Raw genomic sequence first — 23,763 nt, 5'->3', positions numbered from 1 at the left:
CCCATTAAAAACGAGAAGATTTGTCAAGCATAATGGTGTAAACAAAAGAGACTTGTCATCGTGGAGATGCCTGTCGGGCTCACATTGCTGCAGCGCCACCCGGCTCCTCCCTTCAGACACCCCCTCGACCCGTCCGACCAGTCGAAAAGCTCCAAGGCAGACCACCACCCAGTTTACCTGCCCATCAGGCCGGCTGTTTGCTCAGTCCACCGAGATGGGCTAAGGAAGCCCCGCCCGCTTCCTGAAGGCGTGTGATCTTTCGCTGTTTATCTGGAACTAAATACCGAGTGAGTTGAAGTTGAAAAATCACCCAACCAAAGCCATAACCTGCCTACTGGACCTCCCTCCAGGACTGTTTGCAGAGCTCAGGGGTGTTCATCTCGGGGTTGACTCTCTTCCGAGGAACGTATGATTATTTGAAACAAGATTTATGAAGCATAGAAATTCCAAGCTAACTAGGTCAGCTCCTGGCGGATAGCAGAATTATGTGCCACCACATTTCTCCCAGCCTTATACCTACTTCAATTTTAAATTACTCAAGAGACAGCAAAGGGAATTCGTCACCACCGAGCTGCCTACTCACCCACGTGACCACACAGCAGGGGCAGTTTGACCCGCCTCCCTGGAAAGCAAATGGACAACAGACGAAGAAGTAAATGCACACGGAACAGACGTTTGGAAAAATGACAGTGAGTGCTCACGTGGTACGGAGAAATAAGGAGACAGAACTGGGTTGCAGATAAAGAGAATGGCGGTCATTAATTTAGCTTGGGAGTCAACATTCACTGGGAAGGAATGGAAAACCCCAGAGACTCCATCGGTAAGTATGTACGGTATTTATGTTTTCTTTCACTGACGCATTTTTATTTTAGTAGTGTATTAAGAGTTTTCTAGGACAGACTAGGTTCCTGGGTGAAACTCCTGTGTCTTTATATAGCCCTGGTATTCATTCTACCCAAAGTCTTTCGAGGCACAGGATGTCGATTTTTTTTTTTCCCAGCGAAAAATAGCCAAGGGGCAGTCCTATCCCTGTGTCCTAAGCACTGTTCCCTTCTCCTGCTGTTAGCTCACTGAATTGTTCATATGTGTCTCTGCAGTGCTAGACGACGGACTCCTTGTGGGCAGTGAGGACGATGTTTTATTCATCCCTGTGTCCTCAGAAACCTTCACAGTACCTGTGCATACACTCAAATATCGGTTGAACGAATTCATGAAAGAATAAGCACTCCAAAGAACTATCTTTAAAACCACACCACCTTTTGGTGACTGCAAAATAATTGTTAGAGAAAGACTTTACATGCTTTATTTAAATCATGGAACCTTTGGAGCCGACAGGATCGTGTCAAATCCCCTTCCTTGAGCGAAATCACATTTGCAAGAAATGGAAGTAATGTTTGGTTCTCTCATTTTCCATAGTTAAAAGCCGTCCAACATAGGGGTGCCTGGCGGGGGCGCTCAGTCGGTTAAGCCTCCAACTTTCGATCTCGGTCGGCTCAGGTCATGATCTCACAGTTTATGAGTTCGAGCCCTGCATTGGGCTCTGCACTGACTGCACGGAGCCTGCTTGGGATTCTATCTCTTCCTCTCTCTGCCCCCCAGCAATAAATAAATAAACTTAAAAAAAAAAAACCCTGTCAAACATAAGCATAAAATAAATTAAATTTGTAAAAGCTGAAGCATATATGTGAGGGCATACATATACACAAGCAAGTCATTTTTGTATCCGTCAAAACTTAAAGTCCCATGGTTTCCATCTTGAAGGTTGTTTTTAACCAGATCTAGAAAGAGGGCGCACTTGCAGGGATTTAGGACAACGTACTTGTTAGTGTCACTCAGGTAAGCATAGTGCAGATTCTAAAAGCCTGAATTAGATCCGGAGCCAGGAAGTCAATTCTCCCTATTATTAACTTGTTCTGTGACCTTCTATCACTACAGCATAATTCCATCACACCTTGTAGACATTTATGAAAAGCAAATGATGCAAATACTGGACAAAGCACTGAGCTCAGTGGGCCATTCAGCCTTTCAGCGTCATAGCTTTCACACTGTGCACAGGGCACCACAGCCCCTGTCCAGCTCAGCCCACGAGAACGTCCGGAAATGATACTGAAACATCTCGAAAATGAAATCGCTAATATCTCGATGTAGAGCACCAGCATCGATGTTAAATTAGCTTATTGCAGAATGACGGCTCTGAACCCAGCTGAATAAACCGATTGCTTGGGTGGGAGTTGGGTGGAACTTTCTGGTGTCAGCACAGCTCCTTTGCTCCTGCCGTGATCTGGTTTCCTCTCGGGAGTGCTTCTGATTTTTCGCCGTCAGGACAGTGACTCAGGTGGGTTGACAATTCTCCGATTAGAAAGTTCATTTTTCCTACCTCCTAGGTTATTCTAGTTGGATGAATTCACTCCAGATTCGTAGCACCGCCTGAGCAGAGAATCGGAAAAGATCTCGTCTATCCAGTCCAAAATTGCAGTGAATTAGTTGATCGTGAAATCGATTTAATAGATTGTGGCCAACATTTAGAAACCACAGACTGGCTTGGAAGATATCAGAGCTTTTCCACACAGTAGGGCTAAGAGTTGTTTCGTTTCGGATATGTGTCCTTGTCGCAGAGGGAACTACGTTTCTATCAAACGTTTTCAAAAAACACTGACAGCTCCATTTCTCTGTCTGACAAAGGAAAACCGTGAAGCCCTGAAAAATAAAGCGTTCAGTCACCTATTTAGAGACATCCAGAATAAAAATTTATTCCAGGGCCCAAACTTCTGGTTTAGGTCTTTTTCCATTCCGAAGGCCTGGCGTGATCCAGCAGGAAGAATAATGAAACACACAGACTCAAATCTGGCACATAAAAAAAAAAAATGTGCAACTTTACTCAAATTTCTTACTCTGGAGGCTTCTTCTTTCTCATCTCTGAGATAGGGTTAGTAACATGTGTTCCTTTCCTTATTGGATGATTGGGAGAATTATATAATATGGATGAAAACCACTGCAAAAATATTCGTAAAATAAAAAATCTACTAGTCAGATATGTATCATATATAACATATAACATATAATATATAATGTTAATATAGTATTACAAATATATTAAATATATTATATTAATAAATTATATCTTACAAACATATTATTAATGAATTTGTAAAATAAAAAATCTACAAATCAGATATATATACATATATATAATATATAATATATAACATATATAATATATAATACAGATCATTGTTTTCTTCTGTTCTTTCCCCTGGACAGAGTGTTTTCATCCCAAGCTTCTTTTGTTCTACTTCTTAATTTATTTCTTGACTAAGTCTTTAGCTCTCTCATCATCCTCTATCTTTGAACTTCACCCAGCTGTAAACAGCTTTGTTTTGCATGTGCTAACAGGTCATAATTTTAAAAGGATTTCTCCTGACAGATTATCTCCCTTGAAAATGCTTAAAAACGCATGGTGTATTTTTGGTCAATCTATTGTTTTGACAATCTCTTATCCTACCCAATTTGTTTTCGGAGTAATTACTTTTGACCAAATTGCTTTCGACCTATTTCCAATCCGATTGATAATTCTAATTGAATTCTCACATACTGATGGCATCCACACTAAAACCAGTGATTTCCTCAGTCGGCTCCTGTGCTTTTGGTCAGGCACCTTCTCTCCTAGTTTCTGGTAGCTTCCTCAGATCCCTAGGGGATCGGTCTGGACTAATGCCTTCAGGTCAGCCTCGTGTCGCTCATCTGGCCTCCTGCAAGATGCCAACCACCAGATGCTGTGTTGGCCACTCAAGTCCAGCCTGCCAAAGAAGATAGCCTGTTCTATTTCTTTTCTTTTTTTTTAATGTTTATTTATTTTTCAAGGACAGAGACAGAGTGTGAGCAGGGGAGGGGCAGAGAGAGAGAGGGAGACACAGAATCCGAAGCAGGCTCCGGGCTCCGAGCTCTCAGCACAGAGCCCGACGTGAGGCTCGAACCCACGAACCACGAGATCATGACCGGAGCCGAAGTCAGACGCTTAACTAACTGAGCCACCCAGGCGCCCCATCCCATTCCATTTCACTAAAGAAAAAAAAAAAGATAACAATAGCTTCTTCAGTTGTCACCAGTGCGGCGCTGTGGGTTTTCTCTGTGCTCAGCTGTGTCATTGCCACAGCTGTCCCACCACCGGTGCCTTTCCACATCCGTGCCGTGTTGAGGTTGTGTAAGTGACCGACGGCCTGGGCAGTGCTGTGACTGGCAGCAGTAAACTCCAGGGAAATGTTCACTTTGGATTTGGCCTTCAGATAGTGCGATATCAAGGGGCGTGTCCTAGAGCAACTGTCCAAGATTCTGCTATCACTGGAAATACGACAAGCGGAAAGAGTTTTCTTTACTAGAACAAGGCCAGTGTATTGCGTGAAATGCATGTATCCTTTGGGTGGTAGTGGGGAGGGGCCAACCTGTCCCCCTGGGGCAAGCTTTCGAAGGTGGGTCAGCGCAGCTACCAACGCGGCTGTGCGTTCTAGAGATTGGCTATACGAGTTTGGGGTCTGAGCCAACCAGTCTCAACAATGGAGAAGCCTGTTAACCTGTTAAGACCACAGCGGGCTTCCTCTCCATCCGTCCTCCATAGCGTGCTCTGTCTTGCTCCCAAATAAAATATCGATGAAATACCTTATGGATATGAGGTTAAAGAAATGCCAAATTCTCAGCTGCTCAGAGTGTCCGTGTGTGTAATTCTCCCGCTGATTACCGATGACTACCAGAAGAAATGATTTAAAATGTCACTTTAGACCTGAAACGCTTAACCGGATCTTGTTAAATGCACTTTATCTCAGTTCATCTACACCTGTCCACTTGGGTGAAAAGCATTTATACATGTTTGGTGGAATCAGTCATACACACATTTAGTTTATGACCCAATCTTCTCACCCAAAGTGGAGGTAACTCTCCCTGCCCATATCCCATTTAACACAAGGACTTTTATATTTATCTTAAAGATGGAATGCGTGAGTGGTCATATATCTACATATTTTCCTTGTGTGCCTTCCTTTAATCTAGTTCAGGGTGTCTCCACGAGTTGACGTGTACGAGAATTAGCATATGGGTTATACACAGAAAGCCATGAATTCTGTACTTTATGAGCATCTTAAGGAAATTTCCAAGGATAATTTTGACTACACCTGCTTTGCACTTGATGTTCTCACTGAGGTATCCGATCCCCGCTTACACTGAAAATGGACCATACTGGGGTTCACTTGCTCATTTGTTCATTTATGCCACTAATATTTACTAAGTGCTTAATGTGTCAGAAATTCTCCAAGGACTTGGGGCAGCGAACATGTGAGCTATTGCCCTGGTTCCCCTGTTGCTGTAGTCTAGATAAGGGACCCCAGCGTGTACCTAAAACCATGAGACCCAATTTGGCACGGCCAGCTGGCTTTTTTGCCATGGAGCATCCTTCATTGGCGTGTTGAAGGTCATACTGTGGAAGTCACCTGAGGAACCCAGGATGCCTCACAGACAAAAGTTCCAGCTCCGCCCTCTTAAGCCCCACCCACATCCACCCACACATCATGTGCCTGCCCCTCCCGAAAGAAGAGACTTCACGGGCTTGTGGAAGAAGCAATTGCTCAGAACTTTTGTGTGCTTGTGATCGAAATGTATTGCTTTTCTGCTTTCCCTTCCCTCCAAACTCTTGCTTTGGGACTTCCAGACTTGAGCTCACATCTGACTGGGCTGAGTGTGGTGTCCCCGTGGTCATGCATGGGACCACTGCTCCTGGCCGCAGGTGCCCCCTGGGGACGTCAGTGTAGCTCACCATCTACTTTGCCTGTTTTCTGTTTCTGCTTTGGGCAGCTTTTGTTGAGGAACCAGCAACATGAACACCTATAGGTATTCATGCTATTTAGATAGCTCTTATTTTCCCAACGCCGACTTTGTCTGTATTGGCTTTTATCCTCCGTAACTTTCATTGAGTCAAATTCATTAATCGTGTACTTTCTATTTTTAACTTTTTGTATATTTTAATGGCTTATTGTTTTTTCCTTTCCTTTTACTTCCCTTCCCTTCCCTTTCCTTTCCTTTCCTTTCCTTTGTGTGTATGTCCTGTTTAAGAACTCCTTCTCTACCCTATGTCGCAAACATAGTCTCTCCTATTTTCATTTCTTTGACAACGTCGCCTTTATTCCAACTGGAATTTATTCTCGTGAATGACAGGAGCCACTATGATAGATTGGCCTTTAACTTTTGTTCTTCTTAAACAGATGGTCAATTATCTCAGAATTATTTATAGAGTAAGCCATTCTTTCTCCAAATGTCACATTTTCATTGTCTAACTTCCTGTATACACAGGAGTCTGTTTCTGAACTTTCCATCCTGTGCCACTGATTCAATGTTCTGTGGTTACAGCAAAGCTTTAAGACTTTCTCGTGTGTTCTGATATCTGGTGAGGCTATTCTCCCCTCTGTGTTGCATGCTTAGTTCAGTTACTCAAGTCCCCCTCACGCCCACCAAATTATGTGGGGATGTTGATTGGGATTGCACGGAATTTATAGATTGTCTTGGGGCAGGTTTGACACACGTTCGCAATATTGAGTTTTCCCTTCTGTGAATGATTCAGATATTTTAAAACAGCTATCTCACCTTCAGTCACACAACTCTCCTTATTTCCTTCATAGTGTTTGTTACTATTTTACATTATTGTGTTATTTTTTTAAATTTTATTTATTTATTTTTGAGGGGGGGGAAGGGGGGGCAGGGGAGAGAGAATATCAAGCAGGTTCCATGCTATCAGCATAGAGCACCACACGGGGCTCGATCTCACAAACTGTGAGGTCAAAACCTGAGCTAAAATCAAGAGTCAGACGCTTAACCGACCGAGCCCCTCCCCAGGTGCCCCTACATTATTGTGTCACTGATTGATTTCTTGTTTATTGTCTGCGTCTGCATCTAGAATAAATGCAGATGTTCCTAGGCCTGGAACAGAGCATTCGTTTAATGATTGAATGAAATAACCTAGGATTGCCAAAGCTTGGAGTTTCTCAGTTTGGAAAATCCAACTTCTTTGATTTCTTTATTTGTTATTTTGTGCTCATCCCACTGACCTCCCCGCCATCGCTTCACTAGCCTCAGTAAGCCAAGGGCCCCCGTTAGCAAGTATGCACCATGGACCTGTTTCGCTCGGCCTCTCTACCAGCCTTTCTTAGCGCTCATCCCGCAAGCCTGCCCCAGTGCAGTCCTGCTGTCTTAGCCCCTGCCTTCCTGCAGCAACTTCTCTGCCCGTGGGGAATGTTCTTCTGCCCAAGGCCTGAGGTGCTGCTTCCTGGAGAAAAGTTCATTCCATTGACTCTTCTGTTTCTCCCGCAAATCATTTTATCTAGACTTACCACTTTGATTTCCACCTAGACCCCAACACCTCCCGAATCTGGCTCATTGGGCTGAATCTCTCTCTTGATTCCCAGACATACAGATATGACAACTTGCTGGACATTTGCGCGTAGAAATCTGAGAAGAGTCTTAATAACCTGCATGGACAAGTCAGACTAAACACCACTCCCGAGACTGTGCCCTGCATTAGCTCCCCGCCCCCTTCCCATCGGTGTCTCTCCTCACGAGAGCACTTCCCCCGTCCCAGTCTTCAGTGTCAGAGACTGGGAATCGCCCAGAAGCTGCTGCATTCTCCGTCTGTCCACCTCTCATTTGCCAGCCTCTCCCCTGGTTCCCTGGGTTTTTCACATCCGTACCATTTCCTTATCCACGCTGGTTCTACCAAGAGTTCTTGTCCCTGATGCAGCTTTCCTCAACAACTTTCTACGTGTTCACTGTTCATCTCAAGAGCGCCCTCTAATCTTCCAAATCTCACCACCTCACCCTTTTCCTGAAATCCTGGCTGCCTGTGACCTGTGGGAGTACCTCTCAAGTGTTCCATGCTGGCCCCACCGTGTGAATGTTCATCTTAAGTCTCTAGTTGAATGTAGTTTTGTTTTTTTCTGGGTTTTGTTCGAGCGGATACCGTCTTCATCATGACTTGAAAACTTGCTGGGGATGCCCAGTGATGAGTTACAGTCAAGCTCCCTGGCGTGCTGCAGACATCCGGCCAACTGTCTACTTGTAAATCACTTCGTTCGTATTTTTCTCATTTGTAATCCTGGATCAATTCCAATTAGGAGTTTAATAATGAACTGTGTAATGATTTAAACAAGTTTGTAAGATTAATGCTGAACTGATGATTTGAAGTAAGTCTGCATACGTAAATCCCTCCAAATTATGAATCTTTGTTGCTTCCTAAAGAGAATATCGCAGAAGACAATGAGGAAGGCAGCTTTGTGAGCGGTGGATGTCAGAGGGCCTCATAAAGTCGTGGCTGTTCCCTGACCCTGGCTGGAGGTGTTTCCGTAAGTCCCTCCAGCTCAAGCATCAACCCATGACAGCACGGCTTACGTGGACCTACACAGTAATACATAGAACAGGGTCCTTGAACATTTGCTGAGTTCTTTAGAATTAACTGGCTTCAATCAACTTGCCTCAAAAGCTCGTTATGTTAGGAAATAAACGAACATCTAATCAAAAAGCCAATTGTTTCATTTGGGAACGTATTACTCTGCTATTTTCCTCCCTGGAACCTCACTTACTTTCCTCATTATGGCTGCTTTTGTTTGCGGTTTCTTATGATTTGGTTTTGTAAAACTGGCTAACATTTTTTGAGTCGGCACTCACTGATGACAGAGCTGGAGAGCCAGAAGTTATGCTCTCAAGCCCAGAAGATGACGAGCCTTAAATGAGAAATGTACAGGTGGATAATTGATTAGAGGACCGATAATGGGTTCTTTAAAAATTGAAATGAGAGCAGGCATACATTCACATTGTGGAAGGAGCTTAAAGTTTCTGGAATGATGAGCTGTTTGTGGCCCCAAGGCTTGAAAGTATCATGCTCTCTGGAAGAGAACGGGTTTGTCACCAGCCAAGATACATCATCTATATTTCCTACCGTTACTTCTGCCTTGCAGGCCGACCAAACCCAGAGCAAATCAATCACAGGACGGGAGTTAATCCAATAGTCTTCCCTTCAGCTGCTGGAAATCAGGCCTCACATCTGGGAAGACAGCGCTGGTGGTAACAAATGAGATCACAAATTTGACCGTTTTATTCGAAGCCTTCTCGTGGTCCCAGGCGAAGAGGGAGGTTAAGTTGAAATTAAATGGATACCTCCCATCCTCCGTACTATCCACAATATCTGATAATACCCTCCACTTTCTGGGTGAGATCAATTGCCTGGGACCCAGAGCCCAGCTTTAATTGGCAATAACTGGTGTGATTCTAGAGAAGACTCCGTGGCAGCAAAATAAATGAGACTAACAGTATTTGACTCGAGGCCCTACTCATCAATTCCCTTCCAGCTATCGACCAGGCTCTAAGAACCCGGCTCAAAAGCAGTATTTGTTTCTGCTAGTGATGGCGGGTGGTGTCGCGGCAGCCATCACACTCTGCATTTGCCAGTGCTCTCTATATAAATATAAATTGAGAAGACGTACAGCTTGGGAGCAACTCCTCAGCCCCAAAGTCACTCCTTCCCTCATCACGCAAGCGGAGAAGCCCACAGGAATGAGAACGTTCCGGTACGATGTCGTATTTCTCTTCCATTTCTGCGCATCTGAAAATAAATTGATAAAACGTTTAGTATTTCCAGTTTTCCAGAGAATAAAGGGTATGCATGTGATGAACATATAGCTGTACAGGTTATATCACTTGGAGCGTATTGATGTTGTGCGTATAAACTACCTAAACTTTGCAAATGAAAACCCTTATCAACGGCAAAGGTAATAATAATTATCATTAACTGAAACTTCCTGCGTGTAAAACATTACGTCTGGGTTTTATCATCCTCTAAAACTGCACACTTTTATGATCTGTTTTATAGATAAAGAAAATTGAAAGTAAGATTAAATCAATGGCTCAAAGTCGCCATGCTGGTCTGTGATAAACTGATAACTGGCCCGGGCCAGTTTGATTCCAAATTGTTTGCTTGACACCAGATTGTAGATAAAGGTTTTTAATAAGATAGCATGTCTATGGTTTCCACTTCTCTTGAGTTAAGCCATGGCCGCCATAAACCCAATCTGTCACTCATGGCAACAGCAGTTAAATATTCTGTATCTCTGCGGCAAGGACCAACCCAACTGGTTATCCAAGAGCCATCCAGGGGTCTAGGAAGCACGGATATTCTGAGCCAGGATGACAAAGCCAAGACCAGCTTTGCCAATTGGAGGCAGCAGAGTTCAGAGGATTGTTATGCAGGCAGCACATTCATGACGAAGTTGGGGCAGCTTCTAAGCGCTGGGCTGGCGAAAATCCTAAGAGAATCCAGGGGGAGGAGGTTGATCCTCAGCCCCAGCTTTCACCTGAAACGAGGTTGGAGGCCTGGAACAAGGCCGGGAATGTGAAAGAAAGGGATCAGGGAGGAGAGTGGGAAGCAGTTCAGGTGAGAGTCAAAGGGAGTTCAGGCACTCGGATAAGTTGGCTTCTCCCAGAAGGGACACCACCCTTGTGGTCTGAGGGCAGGTAGGGCCGTACACGTATCTTCACATACATGGGAAACTTTGTAGGGTCGTAACCCTCTGTACACCCACTTTAATGTCTATTTTTCAAGCACAGAAGAGATTAGTGCAAAGGCCTTAGCAAGAAAGTAGCGGTAATCTTCCACCTAAGTTATTATCCAAGAGTATGGGGGTGGTGAACTTATCCAGTCCTGTAGTAATTTATATTATATTATATTATATTATATTATATTATATTATATTACATTATTATAAGGAAAATGACTCATTCCAATTAAAGGCAAACCCTCCATTAGCATTTTCAGGGAAGGGCATACTACCTGGTAAGGGGAGGTTACTAAAGAATATACTGGAAGCCATTTGAACCACCCTTCTTCCTGACTCAGCTTCTGTTCAGTAGAGAGATGGTACAGAGAATCCGCTCCTAGAAAACAAGAAATCACAAAGGTAGAAAGGACTCCAGATGTCACCTAGCTCTGTCTGTGTGTTTTACAAATGTGGAAAGAAGATGTTTGTGACATTAATTCACAGTGATGGCAGGACCGGGTTATCAGAAAGTCTGTGACTCCCTGTCAAGTTCTTTATTCCCCAAATAAGGAAACATGAGATTCTAGGGAAGACACAGAGAAAGAAGAACAACAGGGGTGCCTGGGTGGCTCAGTCAGCTGAGTGTCCGACTTCGGCTCAGGTCATGATCTCACAGTTCGTGAGTTCGAGCCCTAAATTGGGCTTTGTGAGTTCAAGCCCTGCATTGGACTGCCGTCAAGGAAGAGCCCAGTCTGCTGCAGATCCTCTGTGCCCCCCACCCTGCCCCTCTCCCACTCACCCTCTCTCTCTCAAAAATAAATAAGAACACCAGTGAGGAAGGTTTTCAGTAATTCTCTAGAAAACATGAAAGAGAAAAGGATTGAATCTGACTCTTACATTTGCAGATACATCAAATTTGGGTACACATCCAAGAGAATTTTGGAATTTGACCCTGGTAGATAGAAACGATCGTATTAGTTCAGGCAAAAAAAGTTGAGTAAGCTAGAGCAACGTAAAACATAACTCTCTCAAAAAAAATTAATGTAAGATGCAGAGGAGAATAACTCTAAATCAAGAAGATGTACAACTTGGGAAAAACCCACTAGCCTGAGGCCATAAATAGTGTGGGGAGCAGGTAGTTGACTCTAGATACAGAAAAGCAATGGTGGGTATAACTCCTGGCTCACACACAAATCAAATTATCTGGCATCAAACTATCTGGTAGGCGTATTATACTTCACCACCACGTACTCAGGCCAGGAAGTACATAAATACGTAAACAGGAGTCGATAATATCGCTTACAAATGCCCTGATGAAGCAGTAAGATTTACTTGTTAAACCTTGATCTTTGAGTACATATCTTTTTATGATTTTGTATGACAAAATGGGAAATAAGGCATGCTACTGGATATCAAACTCTAGTGCATCAGTTCTTTCAAAATATTTTAGATAAGGGGCACCTGGGTGGCTCAGTTGGCTAAGTGTCCAGCTCCTGGTCTCAGCTCAGGTCTTGATCTCTGAGTCGTGAGGTCAAGCCCCGTGTTGGGCTCTGCGCTGAGCACGAAGCCTACTTTAAAAAAAAAATAAAGAAATCAGTGTTAGATAAAACTGAACAGGCTTATTATTAGTTTTAAGAAATACTTAAAACATTTTATGATCAATAACAATAATAACCCGCATCAACAGATGCTCTGTGGGGATCTCTGTAAATTTTAAGGCATAAAGGGATCTTGAGACCAAAATGTTTGATAACCTCTGTTTTGTGGAGCTGCCCCAGCCTGCAATCCCCAGCATAACCTGTTCCCCTTAACTTGCTTTATTTTTCTCCATTGCTCAGTCCTTCCGTTCATATTTTGCTTTGTGGGTCGGTTTAAGGATGATCTCCCTCAAGTAGAATCCGAAGTCATAGGAAAGAGCTCTGTCAATTTCGCTCACTCTTCTATCCTTAGGGCCTAAAATATTCTAGCAGGTAGTCGGTGCTCAATAAATATTTGTTAAACGAATGAATTAGGTGAATGATTAATAATATCTGAATGCTCTAAGAGAGTGAGGACTCAGGTGTGAAGCATGGTAGTTGTCCTCAGATTTGTCTTCAGGTGTTTTAGGGACCTATTCTCGCTGGCGCTGAGTCAACTCTAGGTGAACCGGTAATAATGGAGGCAGTTTTTAAGTTACCATAAATAACTAATAATTTTAGGCGTTTGGGAATGGGACAGCTTCCCTTGCCTGACATTAAACATGCCTTTCTCTAAAGTATTAACAAGGCTTGTTGGCTAGCTGCAGGAAAAAGTCTTAAAATGAGGATTTCAAAATTGGCTTGGCTTGGAAGGGTGAAGGGTTCTTAGATAGCTTTGAAAGTTATTTTCACCAGTAAGATTAGGAGTCCGAAAATTGACTACATACTTACATTTTTGTACTCAAGTGTATGTCTGTATTTTTACGTGCTACCTTCTATGACTAATTAATTCCTGAAGTTTAGAGCATTAACACTTTATCTCAATAGCTTTATGAATGAAAAATCTCCTGCCAGAAACACCCGTTTGTTACACTGTTCAAAGGAAAAGAATGAAGGGGAAGACACAATGGATGGCATAATGTTAACTCTTAATCCCTAAGTGCAGTTAGTAATAATTTTCTTTATTTAACATGAACTAAGTACTTCATTAGGTCCTTTGCTGACGGTGCAGAAGAAAAGACTTCAGCATAAGCCCCGCAAGATAAATCAACCTCATTGAGCCCCATTGTCACTAACAACTTCTCTGGAAGTCAGGTGAAATGTCTTTGTTAATCAAGATGTAACACAGTTCTTAAAGAATTGTTAAAGCTGCCTGAGCATACCCTTGAGACACACACACAAAATCATGGATTATGAATGGACAATAACCAAACAACCCACCCATTCAGAAAAACGTTAAGAGAATCCCAAGAGCATAGAAATAATCTAATCAGTTGACTGCATGAATTGTTCTTATTTTAACTCTTTGCATTCCTAGGCAGAACATCTAAAGAAATAGCAGCTTGTTATAGAGATTCTAGCAAAGTATGGAGTAAACTGTCAGACTAGAAATAGCAACTTTATGTACAGAAGTCAACGGTATTCCTATGCACTGGCAAAGAACAACCACTGATTCAAATCGTAAAGACATGACTACTTGAAATAGCATAAAAAACTTAGGAATAAGCCCAAGTCTAACAAAATATAGGTAAGATTTGCATGCTGAAAAATATGAAATATTGGTGAGAGAAATCAAAGAAAACTTACATAAATATAGGAAGATCTATCATGTTCATGGATGGAAACCCTGAACACTGTTAATTACCCCCCAAATAAACCTATAGATTCATACAATCCCAATCAAATTCTTAGGAGCCACCTTTTTGGGGCTATAAATTGATGAGCTGATTCTAAAATTTTTAAGGGAGAGGAAAAGACTGAGAATAACCAAAGCAATTTTGAAAAAAGAACAAAATTGGAAGAGTTGGGCCATCTAATCTCAAGATTTATGAAAGAGTGGCAGAAATCCAGGCAGTAGAGTATTCGGGAAAGAAGACACATATAAATCAATGAATCTGAATAGAGTGTCCAGAAGTACACCTACATACACACAGCCAATTGATTTCTGACAATGGTGACATTCAATGGGAAAGGATAGACCTTTCAACAAATGATATGGTAACAATTTTGTGCACCCACATGCAACAAGAAATGAAACCAAAATGTACCTTATAGCACATATGAAACGTAACTTGAAATGGATTGCCTAAATGTAAAACCTAAAACAATAAAACTTCTAGAAGAAAACATAGGAGAAAATCGTCATGACCTTGGCAAAGATATCTTAGGACCCCCCCCCCCAAAAAAAAGCCATAAAAAGAACAAGTGATAAATCGGTCTTTATCAAAATAGAAAACTTTTCCTCCTTAATATATACTGTTATAAAAATAAAAACATATAAAACAGTCTGGGAGAAAAATCTTTGCAAAAAATATCTGATAAAAGGCTTGTGTTCAGAATATTAGGAATATATTGGAAAGTGTTGGAAAATATCTTAAAATGCAAGAATAAAGCGAAGAACCCAATAAAAATAGGCAAAACGTTTAAATGGACACTTCACCTTAAAAGACAGATGGCTGACAAATAAGATGCTGAATGTTACGGATTGGTAGGGAAATGCAAATATAAAACACAATGAAATACAACTACGTATTTATTAGAGGAGCTAAAATTAAAAAAACCCAATACCAAGTGCTGACGAGAATGTAGAGAAGCTAAAACTCTTTTACACTGTTGGCTGGAATGCAAAATGGTGCAGCCACTTTGGAAAACACTTTGGTAGTTTCTTGTAAAATACCTAGAAATCCCACTTCTAAATACTCACCGAGATAGATGAAACAGTGGCCCGCATAAAGACCTGTGTGTGAAAATTTACAGGTTTATTGATAATCGCCCCAAACAGGAAATGATCCAAGTAGCCATCAACAGACAAATGGATGAACAAATTAGGATCCATCTGCAATAAGAAATGCCATTAGCAATAAAAAGGAACAAACTCTAATACATACAGCAACGTGGACAAATCTTAAACGCATCATGTCAGGTGAGAGGCCAGATCACAAAAGGCTAAGTGCTGCATGATTCCATTTATATGATTTTCTGAAATGGCAAAAGCAAAGGGATCAAAAATCACATCAACAATCAGCAAGAGCGAGGGGATTCTGTTAAATGGTGGTAAGAGGAACATTTCAGAATGTTGGCATTAACCTATATCCTGATTGTGGTGGTGATTACACAAGTCGACATATTTGCCAAACTTACAGAATTGTGCAATCAAAAGGTCAAATTTGGGGCGCCCGAAAGTCTGTCACTTGAGCTCAGCATCCAACTCTTGATTTCCACTCATGTCACGATCTCAGAGTTGTGGGATCAAGCCCCGCATTAGGCTCCACACCTGCTTAAGATTCTCTCTCTCTTTCCCTCTGCCCCTCTCCCCTACTCACATGCTCTCTCTCTCTTTCTCAAATAATTTTTAAAAAGTTACATTTACTGTATACAAATTATTCCTTAAAAATGTAACTTTATCTAAATATACTTAGATAAGAGTTGAGAAAGAATTCAAATAAGGGCTCGCTCCCAATTCATTCTAGGAACACAGTGACCAAGTGAACAGGAGGTAGGTTGGGGGAAATTGGCCCAGGTCATGAAGCAGGATCTCCTGAAGAAAAGACTGGAAGATGCCCTATCATTGTGCCACCCTTGTCAGTGACGCAGAGACTCAGAACCCCAGAAACATTACAACTGGATTGTTGACACTCTACTATTACGAGGCCAAAGAGAGCGCATTCTCCCCGTTCTTCCCTTACCATGATGATATATCAGGCGCAAACCAAATCTTCTAGAAAACCAATAGATGTGCATCATAATAAACCAAAGTGCAATATACCATGATAACTATTTATGAAGGAGAAACCAGAATAAAAGCATCCATAAAAAATAGAGTAACTATAAACTCTTCTGAACTGAATACCTGAGCATGTTGCTTACAAAGGCCAACCTTGCTCGCAAAAATTAACAGAGATGTAAGTATTACGCCCCCCTAGATGGGATCTGGGGAGAGACTTAGAACTAGGGTAAAAAGCAAAGAACACAAAAAGTTTTTTTAACAAAGAAACAAAAACACGCCTGGTGATGAAGTTCCCGACTGATGACAGTAAATGTAAGAACTTAGCAAACCAACACCCACAGAGCTTTCAGGTAAAAGACCATGACCCAAGGATTCCATGGGCTGACAAAGGGTCTTTTATGAGTTAACTTCACGGAAAGACTTTCTTAAACATACAAGCATTCAGAAAACATGACGTACATGCTCTCTTCTTGGTAAAACAAGTAATTGAGCATGAGCTTCGACCAACCAAGAGATTGGGTGAAACTAAGAGCATAAGAACAGGAAAGATGAGTCAGGAAAGAACCAGCTGCCATCAGCTATTTCAGTTAAAGCAGAGATAACAAATGCTAAGTGTATATAGCAACCATCTGGTTTAAAATCGAAGAGTTCATTAGCGAACACGAACAACGGTAGAGGTGAACTGAACCTCTTGCCTCAACTAGAATATGATTTGGAAAAGATTCGGATATCAACAAGATGGTAGGATTGCCGGTGCCCGACGTCAATTCCATCACAGAAAGACTAACTACAGACCAGATGGCTCTGTGAAAACTGTAGAACCAGGGATGAGGCTAACACACCCCCGTGGACCACAGAAACGGAGGAAAAGAGCATGAAAAGGGCCAGAGGGGCAGGTCTGTCCTAACCACTTGCCCCTCCCCAAGCCAGCACAGCGCCCTTCTGAGAGCCTCCCAGGCCTGGTTCCTCCAGGAGGAAAAGGAGAGCCCACGGTGAACAGCCAGCTCCCCAGCACTGCAGGATGCTTCCGGGGGAGTCCCATTTAGGTCTGCCTCCCAGGGACCAACTGTCAACGGGGCTAGATGACCAGGGAGCGCTTCTTCTAAATCCTTTTAATCATCTATACACGTGTAACTACGTATATTCATACACATGCTACCGCAGGAAAAAAAAAAGAAACTTAATTTTACTATTTTTAAGTGTTTTATTCCTTTTTGAGAGAAAGCGAAAGACAGAGTAAAGCAGGGGAGGGGCAGAGAGAGAGACACATAGAATCTGAAGCAGCCTCCAGGCTCCGAACTGTCAGCACAGAGCCCGACGTGGGGCTCAAACTCCGGAACCGCGAGATCATGACCTGAGCCAAAGTCGGATGCTCAACCGACTGAGCCACCCAGGCACCCCAAGAATAAGGCGACTCTTAAGCCTTAGTGTTGTTCTCCACAGAATAAATGGAGTAGGAATAGAATTGTTCATGCAAAAAAATACTTAGCCTGTGCCGTAAAAGAGCCTTCCCCAAAGAGAGAAACAGCTATCCACTGAGTTTGGGATTCTGAAGAGTTCATTGTGATCTAGAAATATACTTAGAGAGAGTCTGTCAACAGTTTTATATTTTGAGGATTACGAAAGAAGTCCCAGAAGCATACAGGCAGGAAAATATTCTAGTGGGGGCCACCCTGAACCCTCTTACTTTATTGCCACACCCCAAACACTTCCCATAGTCAAGGTCAGCTCTTGTCCAGCCCTTACTCCAATAGTGTCTACCTTCTAGAACCCAGCACTCTTCTTTCTCAGGACCCTTGGTCCTTCCTGTTTTCTGCCTCCTCCTTCCCTTCCCTCCCCTCTTCACCTTCCTCCTCTCCTCTCCCCTTCTCTTTCTGTCTCTGTCTCTCTGTTTCCTTCTCTCCCTCCCTACCCTCTTCTCATCACAAAACATCTTGCAGCTGGCCCAGCTAAAGGTCAGACTCTACATCAGAGAAAATAAGCAATGAAAGAGAATGCTCTTTTGGGGGCCCCTGGGTGGCTCAGTCAGTGGAGCATCTGACTCTTGATCTCAGCTCAGGTCATGATCTCATGGTTCGAGGGATCAAGACCCACATCGGGCTCTGTGCTGACAGCGTGGAGCCTGTTTGGGATTCTCTCTCTCTCTCTCTCTCTCTCTCTGCCCCTCCCCTAAGCTCAAACATACACACACACACTTTCTCTCTCTCTCTCTCTCTCTCTCTCTCTCTCTCTCTCTCTCTGTCTCAAAATAAATAAAAATTAAAAAAACAAGAGAGAATTCTCTTCAGTGTCTGGTGAGGCAGGAGGGGCAGAAGAGAGAGAGTAAAACACTCTAAAGACTAACATATTAATGAATTTGGCCCTATCACACTTATCAATTCAATTACACAACATTCAAATGCCAATTGCATAAATACAAGCACCCCATTCAGTGATTACTTCCACGGAATTTTGTAATGACGTTATTTTGTTCCAAGCCTGCTGAGGACACGGCACAGAGCAAAACGGACAAGACCACTGTCCTCAAAGAGTCACAGCAGATAGACATCGTTGCAGTCTAAGTGGGAGACGGAAGTTAATTCTTTATTAAATAAGGGATCTCTGAATGCCTACCAGGGAGACTCCCTTACCTGAAAACCAGTTGGATCTTTACAATAGCTGCACTTGGTCCAGAAAAGGAGGGCTATTTACTAGTTCTGCATAAAATAAGTAGGGGTAGGGGCGCCTGGGTGGCTCAGTTGAGGGTCCAAATTTGGCTCAGGTCATGATCTCGTGGTTCGTGAGTTCGAGCCCCATGTCAGGCTCTGTGCTGACAGCTCAGAGCCTGGAGCCTGCTTCAGATTCTGTGTCTCCCTCTCTGTCTGCCCCTCCTCCCCATCAAAAATAAATAAACATTAAAAAATATTTAATTAAAAACTAGATAGTTGAAAAGGGTCAGATCTCACTAAGATTGCATGTTCGTGTGTGTGTGTGTGTGTGCGCGCGCGCGTGTGTGTGTGCGTGTGTGTGTTCCCATGCAATGTTATCATGTGAAGAAATTCTTGTAACTACCACCACAATCAAGATACAGAACAGTTTCTTTTTTTAAGTTTATTTATTTATTGAGAGAGAGAGAGAGAGAGAGAGAGTAGGGGAGGAGCAGAGAGAGACAGAGAGAGAGAATCCCAAGCAGGCTCCGTGCTGTCAGTACAGAACCTGACTTGCGGCTGAAACCCACAAACCTGAGCTGAAATCAAGAGCCAGAGGCTTCACCAACTGAGCCACCCAGGTGCCTCCAGAACAGTTTCATCACCACAAGCCTCCCCACACCCCTCCTCTGCCATCTCTAACTCCTGGCAACCACCAATGTGTTCTCCATCTCTATAATCTCGTCATTTTGAGAATATTCTATAATGGAACGATATCATATGCAACCTCTTGAGATTGGCTTTTGGACTCAGCATAATTTCCTTGAGGTTCGCCCAAGTTTCTGTGTGGATCAAGAGCGTTTCCAAAATGTATGTTAAATGCTGGAGTAATGTCACATCCATGCACACTGGTAGACGCTTTGCTGTGACTGGATACGGAAGCGTGGGCAACAGTCAGTGATTCTCAACAGAACAGGATCATTGAAAACTACAGGTAACCGATAGCTTCTGTTTTCTTGAGACAAAAGCATTCTTGCAGAACTAACGAGGAGTCAAATACTTGATTTGAAGGGCATGTTATTCTTTGAAACGTCCAGACCCAAAGAGCTGTTTTTCCCCCCAAGCTTCTTGGGCAGAGCTTTGGAGACCGAACTGAGTACTCATCCAGGCTTTGGGGCCAATTAAAAAAAAAATAGCTTGGCTCCGAAGCAAGCTCCTGTTCATTAGCCCACTGCTTGATGGAGACAGAGCAGATCGCATAAACCAGCGGCTCTCAGGCGTCATGGCATCACGCGGACACGGCTTCTTGGCCATCTGAGGTCTAGTGCGTGTCAGTCACCCTTTCTCCTAAGAGAGAATCTCTGCTTTGGGGGGATAAGAGAGTGGAACCGCACACTGACTGCTCTTTCACCCACATCAAAGACGCAGTTGAGATCAATGCTATTTGAGAGACCATCTAAGGAACCGGTTTGGATCCTCATTAGATGCGTGTGCCAAGCAGAACGTTAAAATGTAAACAGTCTGGTGTCTTTTAATTTAGCCCTCATAGAAATGCTTTCCCTGAACTAAGATTTGTGACCGCGTTCCCAGCTTTCATCAGGAGTGAGTGCAAAAAATGCCTCCACAAATTATGTTTACTTATTACTGCTAAAGAAAGTGTGCCTTTTCCTTATTTAAGTAACTCATACTCCTTGAAGACGATTCGGAAAATGCAGAGACCCAAAAAGAAGAAAAAAAAAGAGTCCCATTTCCCGGACAGGACGGGCTCATTCCCGTTCAGTCTTTCTTCGTTCCCTGAGGTTATTTTTTAAATGTTATGACGAGATAATAAACATAATTTGCAAAGTATATATTTTTTTAAATTCGTTTTAATGTTTACTTTTGAGAGAGAGACAGAGATAGACAGAGCACGAGCAGGGGAGGGGCAGAGAGAGAGGGAGACAGAGAATGTGAAGCAGCCTCCAGGCTCAGCACAGAGCACGACGCAGGGCTCGAACCCAAGAACCATGAGGTCATGACCTGAGCCAAAGTTGGACACTTAACCTATTGAGCCACTCAGACACCCACAAAGTGTATTTTTTTTAGAAAAGTAGTTCCGAGAACATTTTTTATGTGATGTATGTCCTTAATATAAAAGTCTTCATACCAGAAAACAAAAAACAAAAAACAACAGTCTCCACAACTTGTTCACACAATATGAAATCAGGGGGGAAATGGTCTCTTCCACAAGTCGGTGTGGTTTCTTTGATAGAGCAAACCGTGTGCAGTGCTGCCTTATTTCTCCGGTGTACTTGGGTGCATCTCCCACAGTATGTTTACCTGGGACTCAGTTGCTAAATATATACACGGCTTCTAAGGTTTGTCTAATTTAAATATTATTAGGATAAACAGCTTTGCATGCACGTATCATTGCATCTATCCATGAGTAATTCCCGAGGAGAAAGTCCCACAAACGGGATCGGTAAGCCAGAGGCATTAAACGATTCTAAGTCTCTGCATAGGGCTCCAGATTCCATGGTTTGTGGTGCTTACCCCATCCCTAAGATCCAAATAACCCGGATGAGGAAGACGCAGTAGGATTAGAAAGGACCGTGGTGGGTTTCACAGAAGACCGCCTCGTGAGTGACATCAAACTTCAAAGGCAAGACACCCGATCCATCACTCTTGTGGAAGAATGCTACGGTCTGAAGGGCCAGCATCAGATGGGCAGACTTCCAGAGAAATCCACAAGAAGAGTTTACAAATCTGGTCCAGGTGGGAAGCAGGGCAAGGACAGGGTAGGCCATTGGTTTACAGCTGACACCAAATGCTTACATACAACAGGGCAAAAGCATGTTGAAACTCGTGTTTCTTCTTTCTGTTTTTCCAATTATGACCACCAATCTATTCATGGAAATGGGTGAGGAGACCGCAAGAGCGATTTCAGATAAATTTGAGTCTTTAAGCCCTGCCCTTCATTCCCGGGCGGGTAGAAAAGCTTGTGGGTAGGCACGAGTCAATACCAACACCAGTCTTTTGGGCAATAACACGTACAGGAGACACCCTGGGGGTCTCAGAAGGGATCTATTTTGAGTAAATATTCAGTGAAGGTGTGGGAGACAGTGTGGAAATGATACCGTAGACTTGTAACCACGTCATTACTCCAGGGAACATGGGCCGATTGTGAAAAAGGGATGATTCCAGAACACTCGTTACCAAAATAAGTCATTGCTAAGATCATGAGAAATGGGTCAGGCTAACAGAAACACCACCTCCATGTCCATCGGATACAGTTTCCCACCCGAATTCATACCATCCACACCCGATGGGGACAATGTACATTATAAAAATGTTCCCTTTCTTTTCAGCAGAAGCAGTCCTCCATCAGAGCGTCGGCTGGACCTCAGCTCTCACTGACTGCCTTGGGCCAGAAGCCCTCGATAAGGGTCGAGACTGGGTAATGCCGACCTAGGATGGGGTGACATCTGTGAGTAAGGCCTTTGGAATCAGACAGGCTTGGATTAACTCCACATCTATCACTACCAGCTCTGTGGCCTCCCTGAGACATCTCCTGTGCTGTAAAATCAATGTAATAATGTCTTCTTCGTTCTCTTGTTTGAGAAAAAAAGAGACCCCTAGGGCAAAAGCTCCAATAAAAAAAGGATTTTGTTTCAATGCAAGGAAAAACTTTCTTTAAAAAGAATCACCTGATACACGCAGAATGGACTGCCCCTCGAGGCGGGTCCCTGTCATGGGTGGGCAGATGGACTGGGGACAACTCTTGTCTGCACATTGTAGCGGGACGTCCTTCCGGTTACATGTGCTGACCTAACTCTTAAGAGCCTAAGAAAACATGACACACACTTTTAAAAGCTGTCTGAAGATGTGCTGGTATGAACAATGGACTGATTCTGATTTTTACAGGAGAAACCCCAGCAAAAAGTAGAAAGTGAAAAACAAGCAAACAGCGGACTGGGAAACCTTCCGTAAGGCTGCCCTAGGTCACATTTTGCTATCCACATGATGGAATTCTTTAATGGCTGCAATGATCAAAGATACTTTATAATCATGAGCGGGAAGGGGAAGAGATTCAGACATTCACTACATTCATATGTAGCTTGTCTTGCATAAAATGATCTTGTAAGTGGCACGTTTTATTATTGTTTTTAGCAGAGAATTCAGTAAACTTGGAGTTTGGATCATGTATTTTACCAACATATAAAATTAAAGGCCTCGATTAGTCATGTTTCCACCATAATTCTCTAAGTTTCTATAGGTTAGGCTTCAGATTAAGAGTAGACATGATGTGGGCTACCTGGGTGGCTCAGCTGGGCAAGTGTCTGATTCTTGGTTTCGGCTCAGGTCACGATCTTGCGTTTCATGAGTTCGAGCCCCACGTCAGGCTCTGTGCTGTCAATGCGGAGCCTGCTTGGGATTCTCTCTCTCCCTCTCTCTCTCTGTCCCTCCCCTGCTCGCTCTCTCTGTCTCTCTTGAAATGAATAAATAAATTTAAAAAAAAAAAGAGTAGCCCTGATGTTTTGCTAAAAACATCCAAGAAATCCTGAACTAGTGCTGGGAATTTCCATGTATACATAAAATGAAAGACTAGTCATTGCAAAATAAAATCCCTCAATAAGAATATCTGTTTGTTTGAAGTTTTCATACGGTCTCAAAACATTTCAAATAACATGCTTGCTTTGAATAACAAATATTTTTAAGGGGACAGAGGATTGAAAATCTAAATCTAGAAACAGCTTGTTACTGGAGAAATATTCTGGGCAGAAATTACTTGTAAAAAGCGGCTGCGGGTGGAAAAGTGGGTAAATAATTTATGGAGTGGATTTGCATTCCCTGACCTAGCTATGGTATAATTTTGCACATCAGTTTTTCTCCAAGTCTATAAAACTAATAATGAGTAAGCTATAGTCTTAAAATCTAAAAATTCTTTAACATGCTTTATCTTATTTGTCCTTTGCAGCAGAGAGTTCGGGAACAAAGGTACCTCTGACAGAACTGAAGCATGTGCACAGTCACAAAATCATGAAGGCGTGAACTTGGCCAAGGTCTACGGGATCCCATTTTTCTTATGTTCACAAATGAAGAAATCGGGTTAGATTCAACATTCAATATGAACATCCTCTGCCTTTTAATAAGTTTTTTTTTTTTTAATTTTAGAACACTTCTAGATTTAC

Source organism: Panthera pardus, unplaced genomic scaffold (genome assembly GCF_024362965.1).
Source record: "Panthera pardus isolate Hobbes unplaced genomic scaffold, ASM2436296v1 HiC_scaffold_6, whole genome shotgun sequence".
In the NCBI taxonomy this organism is placed as follows: domain Eukaryota; kingdom Metazoa; phylum Chordata; class Mammalia; order Carnivora; family Felidae; genus Panthera; species Panthera pardus.
This window is presented reverse-complemented; position numbering follows the sequence as displayed.